The sequence below is a fragment of the Ursus arctos genome, unplaced genomic scaffold (assembly GCF_023065955.2).
Source record: "Ursus arctos isolate Adak ecotype North America unplaced genomic scaffold, UrsArc2.0 scaffold_32, whole genome shotgun sequence".
NCBI lineage: Eukaryota > Metazoa > Chordata > Mammalia > Carnivora > Ursidae > Ursus > Ursus arctos.
Window position 1 is genome coordinate 24,845,174 of NW_026623008.1, and position 12,599 is coordinate 24,857,772.

At 43.7% G+C, this 12,599-nt stretch overlaps 1 protein-coding gene across 1 annotated transcript in view; it reads right to left on the reverse strand.

Moving 5' to 3' along the window:
• CSMD2 (CUB and Sushi multiple domains 2) overlaps window positions 1-12,599 on the reverse strand; it is a 513,762-nt gene that overhangs the window by 203,986 nt on the left and 297,177 nt on the right.

Genomic DNA, 12,599 nt, shown 5'->3' on the forward strand with positions numbered 1-12,599 from the left:
AAAAAGAGCCGCATGGACAAAGATGTTTATAGTGACATAATTTTATTACAGAGAAAAAAATGTGAACAACCTATATGCCAGCCTAATAATATGAGGTAAATTATAGCCTTTAATGTGATGCTGTTTGAACGAAATCATTAAAGTGAAAAATACGACCCTGCAGAAAGAACGTTAAGCATCATTTTAAGTAAAACAGTAGATCATAAAATTATATGTACACTTCCGATTATAGCTATTACATATTTACATGTGGATAAAGACTGGACATGAGCCCCCGAATAAAAATTGTTTTCGAGTAATAGGTTTTGGGGTAATACTTTTTCAAAATGAAAACAATATTTAATTTTTCTGACTGCAAAAATTATATAGGATCATACTAAACACTTTTAAATGTAAAAGTATAAAGAGGATAAAAACTAATATGGACAAACATTTAAATCCTTTTATTGCATTTATGTTGATGTTTGGTGTTAATAATAGTGAAACTTAAGTTAGCATAACAGTTGGCTTATTAATTATAATGAAGCTGAGGTGAAAAATAATAATGAAATCATGCTTGCAAAAGAAACACACACACAAAACAAAGGAACTGGTGACTCCTTATGTTGAGCTTCCCCTTCCTTTCCCTGACTCTACCCATCCTCCCCTTTTTACATTAGGTACCCCTTTTCCAACCTGCTACTCAAAGCCCTCCCATCCAATTGTGCAAAGTGAACCTGGTCGTGAAGACACGTTCAGTCTTATTCCTGTAGTCTCTGTGTTTAAGGGGTATAGAAAGAGTCTGAGCCAAGGGGAGAGATGGACACGAAAAAGCTTTTAGGCTGGGGTGGTTGGGTGGCTCAGTCGTTAAGCGTCTGCCTTTGGCTCAGGTCATGATCCCAGGGTCCTGGCATCGAGCCCCGCATCGGGCTCCCTGCTCCGCTGAAGCCTGCTTCTCCCTCTCCCACTCCCCCTGCTTGTGTTCCCTCTCGCTGTGTCTCTCTCTGTCCAATAAATAAAATCTTAAAAAAAAAAAAGAACAAGCTTTTAGGCAACACAATATAGAGTTAATAGTGATTATTATACTATATTAATGGTGGTTACTAAGTGCAGGCACTGTTCTGAGCACCGTCATCCATTAGTCAATTTAGCTGTCACAATAACACTATTTGGTAGGTAGCCCGTTTTAAAGATGAAGACACTGAGGCATGCAGAGGTTAAGTAATTTGCCAGGGTTGTGGGTGAGTAAATGGTAACAGCAAGTTAAAATCCATCTGATTCCAGGGACCAAACTCTTAGCCACCCCTCAACATCCTCTTATGAGAACAGTACTGCCCACTGGGCCTAAAAGTGGAGTCCATGGGGTGTTCTTAGAATTTGCTGAATATCGACCTGTCAGCTCCTAACCATTATATTAGCACTGAAGTCGGGGGCTCTAGGCTGGCCATGGGTGTCCCCACACAGCCATGCTGTCTCTAGCTTTGAACATAATGCAAATTGTGAGGAATCCTAACAGAGCCAACGACCTTGAAGACAAGGGGCAAAATCACAAGTAGAACCTACCGGTCTGCCTGCTGGTCTGCCTACCAGTAGAACCACACCACGGCAGACCAAAGGCAAAGAGAAGTGCTAGGATTTCAGAGGAAAGACCATCAGAAGCACCGTAAGCATTTGCAAAGTGGATTTGCTGTAGAGGAGAATTTAATTAACATCACCTGAGTCCCCACCCCCACTCCAACACTCTATCACATTATTCTTTTTTCTTTAAACCCTTTGTAGTGGGCTGCCATCTTGCAAAGCTCCAGGAGCACCATTCTGAGCAGCTGCGTACGGTAGCTTTACTTATCACTCTCTAAAATGATCTTGTTCACTTGTTTGTGGTCTGTCCCTCCCTCGCCCCAACACATACACATATGCTCCACGAGAGGAGAAATCTTGTCTGTTTGATTTCTCTCGGTCCCTAGTGGCCCCCACAATGCCTGGTGCATTCATTGTAGGTGCTCAATCAGCAAATCAATATTTGCTGAATGAATCAATGAGTACAGTTGACCCCTAAACAGCACAGGTTTGAACGGCACACATCCACTTACATGTGGATTTTTTTTTTAAATAAATACAGCACAGTACTGTAAATGCATTTTCTCTTTTTTATGATTTTCTTAATAACATTTTCTTTTCTCTAGCTTACTTTATTGTAAGAATACAATATATAATACTCTAACATACAAAATATGTATTAATCAAATGTTTATGTTATCGGTAAGGCTTTTGGTCAGAGTAGGCTATTAGTAGTTAAGTTTTTGGGGGATTCAAAAGTTATATATGGATTTTTCAACTGAATAGGGTTGGGTGGGGAGAGGTTGACATCCCTACTCCCGTGTTGTTCAAGGGCTAACTGTATTTAATGGTTGATACCATCTGAAAAGATGGGGACATGAATAAGTGTGTCTCATGTTCCCGTCCCGTTCCAACCCCCAAGCAACAGAATTGACCAAGGTCTGAAAACCAGGTGGATACCTGAGTCAGCTCTGGAAACGAGGAAAAAATACTGGGTCATGACCCTCAACGCATTTCTCTTAGACATAGTACAGATCTGTTCTTAAATAATTTAGAGTAGAAAAGAGAATGACCCAGCCAAGTTGCTGAACAGCAAAGACAACAGAAACTGCTCCCAGCGTCAAAGACCTTAAAAAATATATTATTCACATAACATTCATTAAAAAAACACTCAAAGATGTTCTCTACCCAACCAAGAGATGAACCAAAATGAAGAACTCAAATGTGGGAAAGTTATGGTTAATAAAAGAAAAAGATTAGGAACAAGCAAATAGATGATATAGTAAAGAATCTAAATAATTGCTATAAACAAAGTTATAAAACAGAATGCAAGCATAACAAATATTTCTTCGAAGAGAAGATAAAAGATATCACTCCTGCCCAAACCCCAGGGTAAAACTCTGCAGATGACACTGATAGAAAGCATGAAGTTGGAGCAAGGAGATATGCTAATTTCCTCATCTTGCAAGAAACTCTGTTATGTAGTTTCTCTGGTTAATTAGAGAAATATAGGTTAGACCATGTTTTTAAAGATGTTAAGAGTAATTAGTAATAGACTGTAAAGTAGCTTATCTTCAAAATTACCAAAGGGGAAAAAGAAAAGCAGTCAATTTAGCAAAAAATGGAATTCGGAGGACACAACAAGGAAGCATAAAAAGGGGAAATGTAAAGTAAATGGTAAAAAAAAAAAAAGACAAGAGACAAAACATTATTTATGACAGTACACGTATACAGGTTAACCTAGCCCAGTAAAATATAATCCTCATTTTGGAACAAGACACACAGCTTACACAAAGTGACTCAGAATAGTTAAAAAGAAGGGAAGGGGCCAAGATAGCTCAGACTTCACACTAGGAGAGTATTAAAGTTTACCAATGCCGAGGCTCCAGAGATTCCTGTGTGTTTGGTGGAGTGGGTCCAGAGCATCGACAGGTTCTAAAAGTTCCCCCAGGTGACCCTAAATGCACAACCAAGGTTTCAGAAGGACTGGTGGAGGCAAATGCAAGCCACCCTAAAAGGCGGTTTTAATAGTAAGATCAGATCTTTGGATGCTCTAATGTCACACCAGACTCTTGGACGATCCTTGTTTTTGGTCAAGAGTCTTATGGACAGCTACCAAGAGACATTTCTTCTTGCCCCTGGAAGGAGACGAAGCTCATAAACTGACACTCAGAGAATCAGAGTGTGGCCCTGCAGAGCTTGGTCTAATGCCCTAAGAGATAACTCAGACTTGTTGCCATGAGGGCAGGAAAAGGGAGTATGCATTGTGCTACAAAGGTCTAATTTTTCTCACTCTGAAAATTATGTTTGCATGCTACCATGGAATGTTTCTGTGAGAGAGCAGAGTTTGCTTCTCGATGTCCAAAATGAGGAAAACATCAAGTGCTATGATTGGATCTCATCATTATCAATCACCCAGGTTAAAAGAGGGAGATAAGGTGCCTACCCCCTTTGTAAGTAGTTATGCTTATGGACCCCAACCTTGGGTAAACCTTCAGAGGGCTCTGCCATTGGTCAGACTTTTGAAAACTGATAAAGGTGGAAAACTCATTAACAGGTATATGCATAATTACTGTGTGTAATATCAGATCATTATTTGATACAATCTTGAGTAGGAAACACAAGGGGTATTTTCATTGCTGGCTTCACTGCTTTCAAAATGATAATTCAATTGGGGGGGGCTGACAAAGCAAAACAAAGTCCAAAGATAATATTTAAGCAGTGGATGATGCACAGATTCCAAAATGAAGATGTGACAGTTATGATACTTTATGGCCAAAGCATCAACAAAGATCAAATAAACTGTTTTTAAAAAGTACAAGAGTTGGAGAAAAATATACTAATCTGAAATCAAAAGTAAGTAAAGTTAAAGAGGATCTGAAAAATACTATGCGTGTGTATGTGTTACATGAAACTCCAACAAGGAGCACACCCTCTTTCCAATACCCATGGAATATTACAGAAATGGGTTTTATCTTAGGATAGAAGGAAATCTCCATAAACATCTCCACGAAGCAAAAAATTTGGGGCCACATTCTCTGTTCACAGTGCAAATGAACTAGAAATCGGTATTAAAAGAATGCAGGAGAATCCCTAAATCACTTAAATAAGTTCTTGAGTTCAAAAAGGAAATGAAGTCTGTCAATACAGACTAGTTAAAAGAATGATGATGGTATCAGGTCAAAGCTGTATTTCATAGAAAATTCATAGCCTCATTCATTATTAAATTACAGAGAAATAAGTGAAATGAATGTTTAAACTCAGAAGTTCCAGACAGAATAACTGAACAAGATCAAGGAGAGAAGGAAGAATAAACTTAGAAAAGAAAAAATAGAAAAAAATAATGGAAAAGTCCCATAAATAAGAAACTTCTCACTGGTCTACTCAAGAAATAAAAAGAGAGAAGGTACATATACATATAGGATAGTAAAATTAAGGCACTAAGTCACCTACAAAAGAATAGTATGTGTAACATATTAATAAATTTGAAATCTTGACAAAACAGAATTTCCTAGGAAATTCTGAATTACCACACTTGTGTGAAGAGAAAAACATAAGAAAACTGGAATGTACTTAAGGAGTAGGTGGTTTTGTGGCTAGCGCTTTAAAACTTTAAACAAACCATAATAGCCATGCTATTTAAATTAATTTTGATACAAATACTCCCATAAAACAGTATATATGATACACATATTCACACCCACCTACTCACACACCAACATACCCACAGTGTAAAAAGAAATCCCATATGCAAAGTGTTAGCAAATCAAATTCAGCCCTACAACAACGAATAAACACAGCTTATATAATGAAAACAACAAAACTTTACTGATAGGCAGAGAAGAAAATTTAAAAATGAGAGACGCGCTATTTTTCTGGATGATGAGTTCATATTATTAAAATGACAATTATCCTCAAATAGTTGTATACATTGAACATAACTCCAGGCACAGCTCACACCATTTTTTTTTTCTGAAACTTAAAACAATTGTAAGATCCATCTGTTGGAATAAACAGGTGAAAAGAGCCAATGTCTCCTTAAAGAGATGAGTAATACGTATGAGGTGACAGTCAGCAGTCCCTTACAACAACCCTCTGAGGTAGACACTATTATCCACATTTTACGGATGCAGAAGCTGAGACCAGGTGTTCAAGTAACCTGCCCCCAGTCACACTGCATGGGGGTGACGGGCTGAGATATGAACCTAGTCGACCTGGTTCCAGAGCCCAAGCTCTCAGCCATGACACCTACTTTCTCCCATTGTAAGGAGGCCTTGCCCGCTCAGATGTTAAAACACGTTCTAAAGCTGCAATAGTAAAATCTATATTATATTAGCTTCAAATGAGAGAGAAATGGAGCCAAAAAAGAAAAGTTCAGAAACACACACAGACATCTAAAAATTTCGTATATGGTGAAGGGGGCTTTTCACTTTGGCAGGGCAAAGGTGGACGGGTCAATAAAGGATGCTGGGACAAATGGCTAACCAGCTGTGGAAAAAATAGATTCATACCTCACCCAACGTACCACAGAACTACTAGAAAAAAATATAAGGAATCTTTTTATAATCTCAGAGGTAGAGAAGGACTTTCTCAGCATTACACCAAAGTTAGAAATCATGTGGGGAATGATATTTTTAACTACAGAAATGAGAAACTTTTGGATTTTAAAAAATCACCATAAACAAAACCTCAATACTGAGGAGCAAGTGGAGAGGAAATATTTGCAGGTTATTACAGTTAAATATTTACTATGTTTACCATATACAGAATGATAATTCAATAAAAAGATAAACACTCAAAATAGAAATATGGGCCAAGGAAATTAAGAGGCCACTAACAGAAGAATAAAGCTGGTCAACAGAGATGTGGGAAATGTACAATATTATTGGAAAACAAAAACGTCACACGACAGAGCTTTCAAGTTGGCAAAGGAAAAACAGACAGCATGGAACTTTGCAAGAGAACGGAGAGAAGCTGGCAGGGCAGATGGAGACCAAGCAGCCGAGGTAAGAGGAAAGACAGGAGAGTGGTTTCTACCAGGAGGGACTATCTGCTCTGAAACACAGTGGAGCAGCTGAGGAGGGCAGAAAGCCACCCTTTGGGTTTTAGTGACAAGAGGTCATCGGTGACTTCGGTGTGAGCGTCTCTGCGAGTGGCGGACACAGAGGTCAGAGTAGGCAGGCGACAAGGGAGCAGGAGCTGAGGAATGGACGCAGCAGGGAGGCCATCTTGTCAAGGAGGTCTGTGTGGAAAAGGGAGCATTAGAGAACGGGCAAGACGATGTGGGGTGTGAAGAAAGAGCTTTACTTCTAAGTTAAGAGAGACCAGGGGAAATGTCAGTGGTGACGGGCAGGACTCGGCAGACGCGGAGAGGCTGCAGAGACAGAACAAGGAGGACGGATTACACACAAGGCATAAGGTTCCTGAGAAGGTGGGAAGACTGAGGGAGACGCTATAGCGAGATTTTTGAAACAGTCCATTAATCGCTGGTCGTGAAAGTGATGTGGTGGGATTAAGTTAGCTGCTAAGAGAAAAGAGAAAAAAGGAAGAGAATGGAAATTATCTGAGCACACTGTAAGTAGTGAAGGCAAGTGTCATTTGTAAATCGTAAGCTTTGATTAGTGCAGGTGTGTGTGTGTACCGCATTGCATTTCTTCCCGTGAGTTCGAAGGTGTTCATAGGTCCCTGCTTTAAAGCCTAAAAGGGATGTATGATCTACAGGGAGACTGCTTTTTGATGGGAAAGAGGAGTGAACATCTCCATTATAAAGGAGAGAAGGATGGGAAGGAGTATAATCTGCAGGCTGGGTGTCTTTGGTGTTTGCAAGGTGGGGGCTGTTGCCAGCCTGCCAGGTGGGAGGCCAGGTCACGCTCCAGTGCCAGGCGTGGGCAGGGGCTGCTCCTGGGTCTGAGCGGAGTGGCGAGGGGACAGCTTCCACGGAGAAGAGAGCAGCAGGCTGACCTGAGAAGCACTGATGGGTGGCTAGGCGCTGCTGCAGCTCCAGCGAGCCGGGCGCCCCAGATGCTGCAGCAGCGCCGTTTGCCTGGCTGGGCGATTTTCTCCAGCAGTGCTCACCCAAGCAGGAGAGGCCCCATCAGGTCGTTCTTGCTTCATTGTGGGTCTCTGGACCAGTACAGTGAGGCAGCTCTGCTGATGAATGCTATAGCTGAGCTGGAAGCAGAGGCTTCACAGACCCACCCTTGAATGTCTTTGGCCTCCTGCTCAGAAGCTCAGTGTCTGTTTGTGTTCATCAGAGTTCTCTTAACATCATCTCTGGCGCTGGAGCCTGGCCAAAGTTCTCACTTAACTTCACTGGGGCTGCGGAAGCTGTGAGAGCTTCTCCAAGGTTACACGCAAGAGGGGTGAAACTGCACCCACCCCCATCCCCCGCCGGGCTCATCCTTATCCTAAAGGAGATTAGGTTAAGGTGTGGTTCTCTTTGAGAACACTGAGGATGTCTACAGAAACTCCCACATTCCAAAGACAGCATTAGGGGTCAGTGGGCAATGCTGGCCACGTATTTCCCAAGCACACGGTATGTCCTCTTAAATTCATACTGGATGCAATCCAGACCACAGGCCATGAATTATACTCATAGTTTTGCATTCCTTTTTTCTTTTTGTTTGTTTGGTCCAATCCCCACCTCCCAGGCAGGCAAGATTGGGGTGCTGGTGTCCTGAGTTAGATGAACAGAGCCTTCAACAGAGCTGATGTCCCCCTAATTCCTGAACCATGTCCATTCTGTCCTCCATCACGCCCACTCACTTTTCCCACCTCTGGCTCTGGTGCCCCTTTGCAGTCATCTGCCAGCTTTCCTCCTCTACCTGACATTCACATTATGGAACATGAAGGGACCGATTTTAGGGTTGTCTTCTCCTAGCTCACGTCCTCTCTAGGACACCCCACCGCACACCTGACTCTTTAATGTATGCCCCCAGGACAGACAACTCTCCTGAGCCCTAGACCTGTATAAACTGTGGCCTTTGCAATCTCTCCACCTTGTCTGAGGGTCACTGGAGCACCTGCTGTGTGTCAAACACCACTCCCGGTATGGGGGGTCTGGCTTGGCAACCAACGAGGCAGAGAAGCAAGCTCTCAGCTCTCATGAAGTTGACACTGTAATAGCATGTAAGCCTGGGAGAAGGGAAAAAGTGAATATAGTGGGGGTGGCCAACTTCCAATGAGGAGGTCAGAGATGGTCTGTGTGAGCAAGGAGCCAGCCATCGCAAGGGAAGACCACAGCAGACGGAGGGAATGAGCTTGGTGCAGGTGAGGGACAGAAGGGGGAGCACTGTGGCAGGAGCAAGGCGAACCCCGGAGCGACTAGGAATGGGAGATGACATGAAGAGGATGGCAAAGGGCTTTCAGACCATGAAAAGGAGTTTGGATTTTGTCACAGCGAATTAAGCTAAATATGTCCAATATTGAACTCCGAAGTCTTCTTTCTCAAACCTGGTTCTTCTAGATTCTAGGGTCTGGAATATTCCCTGGTGTCAGCAAATGTTTCAGCCTTGTCATCACTCCGTGATGGGCTTTTCTCTTCTCACTACCCAGCCACTACTGCTTTATGCCATTGCCTCCCAAATAAATTCCAGGAGCCCGGGTCCTCCTGCACACGGCAGACTGGGGAGGGAACCATCTGACATACATCTCTACTGGGGCTCCCACTGGCATCTCAAATGCATGTCCAAAATTGAACTCTTTATCTATTTTCCTAAGCCTCCCTCATACCTTATCTCCATGAATGACAACACCCAGTTACCTAAGCAAAATATATCAACTCCTTCTCCCTCACTCCCATATCCAATCAGTAACTAACTTTGGTTGATTCTATCTCTTCAAAATCTCTTGTACTTGTCACATCCCCATCACGCCCGTTAAGTTAAGGCCCTCTTCCTGCTGCAATAGTCTACCTGGTTTCTTGGCTTCAAAGCTCACTCCCTCTGAATCCATTCTCTGTAGTGGCTACAGAGTGAATATCATAAATCACAAATTCTCATGAGGTTACATCCTTTCCTGGACCTCTTTAAATACTCCCTATTGCACAGAGGATAAAACCCAAACTCCTCAAAAGGGCACAAAGGACCCTTAGAGACCTAAGGCCCTCCCACTCCCCCACTGCATCCTACATCCCAGCTGTGTTAGATGACTCACAGCCCTACAAATGGGCAAGGCTAACTCCATGTCTTGCCCAGGCCTTATTTCCTCTCCGGAATGTTCTCTCCTCCTCTCCACTTGGAAAACGCTGTTAAGCATCATATCTCTTGAGTGGTGTGGGTCCCTCCCACCTTTCATTTATCCTTCTGGCTGCAGTCATGGAGTCCGTACACCAGGCTCATCTCACTCAGTGCCTGCTAACGGCTTTGCCCTATCTTCTTGAGCTTCTGCCTTCTGCCATGAGAACAGAATGCTTTATGTACAGACTGGTCCCTCAGCCTGGGTCTCAGAATGAGAGGCCATGTAGAGCCCAGCCAAGTCCCACAGAGCTGTAACTGACCTACAGCCCTCATGAGATACGAATGAGAAATAAATGTCTGTTGTTGCAGCCCACTGAGATTTTTGGACTGTTGATGCCACAGCACAAGTTGATTAATACACTATGAAAAGGGATATGAAGAACTCAGAAAGTGAAGGACTGTCTTTTGCATAAGGTGGTTAGAGAAGGCTTCTCTGGGGAGGTGGCAGCTAACAGGTGATGAGAAGGACCCAGGCACCCCACGAGCATTCCAACATGGTGAACTGCAAAGCGCAAAGGCACTGGGGTAGGAAGGAGTTTAGAGACTCTGAGGATCTGAAAGAGGGCCAATGAATCTGGGCAGCGTAAGTGAGGGGGCAAGCGGCGTGGGATGAGGGGAGAGGTAAGAAGGAGTCAGTCACATCATGCTTCACAGACCTTGGGCTCAGAGATCTCCCTCAGCATCCAAAATGTTCAGCTGAGGCCCAATCCCTTTCTTGGCATACAGTCTGTTGGGTCATAGTTAGAGTAGTCACGTAATACATTGCCCAAATTGGGACACTTTTGAGAATACTATTAATTCCTTTAGGACACAAGATATAAACTGGAATTGTCCCAAACAAATCTAAATGTATGGTCACCCCACTCATGGTACTTTTATTTCCTTCTGCAAGAGTACCCTTTATCTTGAGGGGGTGGCTTCTGCCTCAAGCTCCCCATTCACCATCCAATCTCCTTCAGGAGCTGGAATCTTAAACTGAAGCTCACTGGTGGGGTTCCGACAATTGCTAAATTCTTGCCTCCCACAACCAGACCCTGTTCCCTGCACTTCTTTAGAGGTTGGCTAAGTTCTTGGCCTAAACAGACAATGCCACTCCTGTTCAGCTCTTGCAATTACCCACCTGCGGCCATGATTGCTTTTTGCCACACCTCTGGAATAATGCCCACCCAAACCATTCCTGGTGCTTGGCCTAGCCTTTAGACCCTATTCAAAGCCAGGCTCTGAACTGGGGTCTGATGTACTCCTTAGCTGCTGGCTGAGGACTGCTGCCACCAGCTCCCAGGACAGGTCTAGAACCTTATGGAACAAAGCATGAGGAAAGTCCCTGCTCTGCACTTCTGGGAAGAGGCTGAGTCTATACTCTTAGAGCTCAGGTTTTATCTTGAAAATAGACCATAAATTCTTTGAAAAATATACACAGCGAAGCCAAGCCAAGCCAGTACCCCCAGATTGGAACAAATGTGAATCCTGAAAAATTTGGGTTTGCCTGTTACCTTTCACTTACTAGTTATTTACCTTTTTGGGGGCGGGTGGGAAGCTACTTCTTCACTGACTTTGTTTCCACACGTATAAAAATTGTACTAATAACTGCTAAGTCCCACCTCTGCTGTGAAGATTCACTGTGATGATGCTTCTGAAGGCGCTGAGCACAGCACCATACCTGGGCATGTGGGAGGTACAAAATCAATTTTTGTTGAGTTGAAATGAGGCATCTCCCACCTCTGCTGCTGATGGCTGTGTCTCCACACATGCTCCTGGTTAGCCTCTCTCCGAGTCTCAGCCAGCCCATGGAGGCAGCAGGAGAGGCGTCTCCCCACCCTGCCCCTAGCACAGCCCATTGCTCAACCAAGCAAGACTCCAGACCAAGGTTTGCTTTCTGGTCCTTAGTCCCTCTTCTCCTCAAATGAGTGAGTGGGTAACTCCAAATCCGTAAGATTCTGACAAAATTCATTTGCAGGAATGACTGAGGGCTTGGTTGCTAACTATGCATGGTGTGACCTTGTGTGTGAAGACCAACTTGTAAAAGGTGACATAGTCTATCAGCTACAAGGGGGGACCTGGTGCTGAAGAGATCTATACCCGAGTATTATATAGTCTATCAGTCTTGAGTTTTGTCTGGGACTCTGATGAGCTGTGCCATGAGGGGTGACTAGTGGGTGCCTCAATGAACCAGTCTTCCTCGAGTGCCAAGCAAAGGTGCGTCTCACTGTTGTGAGATCCCTCAGCTGCCCATGCCCAGACCCTGGGATCCCTGAATGATACTCATAGGGTTTTTTCTTTGCCACAGGAGCAGATCTCAGTCAACTGAGGGGATCGGCTCCAGCAGATTATTATCCTGGTCAGCCAGCCAAACACAGGTATTCTCTGGAGAAAAAATTATGTTGGTGTGACACAGCCCAAGAGCCCCAGCCTTCCCTAACGGGGAAGGGGAATTCAAGAAAGGGTGTAGACTACATCTTCAACAGCTCAGAAGGTGCTCTTGGGATTGTACTTTGGGGCCCGCAGGACCTGTGCTCTTCATCTGAGCCCTGTCAGAGAGCCTTGCCATCTTTTCTAAGGCTGTTCAGCAAAGCATCTTCACCCAGGAGTCTGGAACCAGCCATGGTCCTGGCCACCCAAAGCCCAGTCATACCTCAGACTACCACCCATTGAAGACTGGGAAAGAACACTTAGTGGCTGCTTACTACGATCATAAGGAAGTATGTTTGGATTTCCCTCCACAGAAATCCACAAGGATCCAGGGGAGTTTATGGCTGGACTGAGAGAGCTACCTTTAGGACTATGGGAGAGTCTTACCTAACTCCCAGAGCAAGATGGGAGTTAATC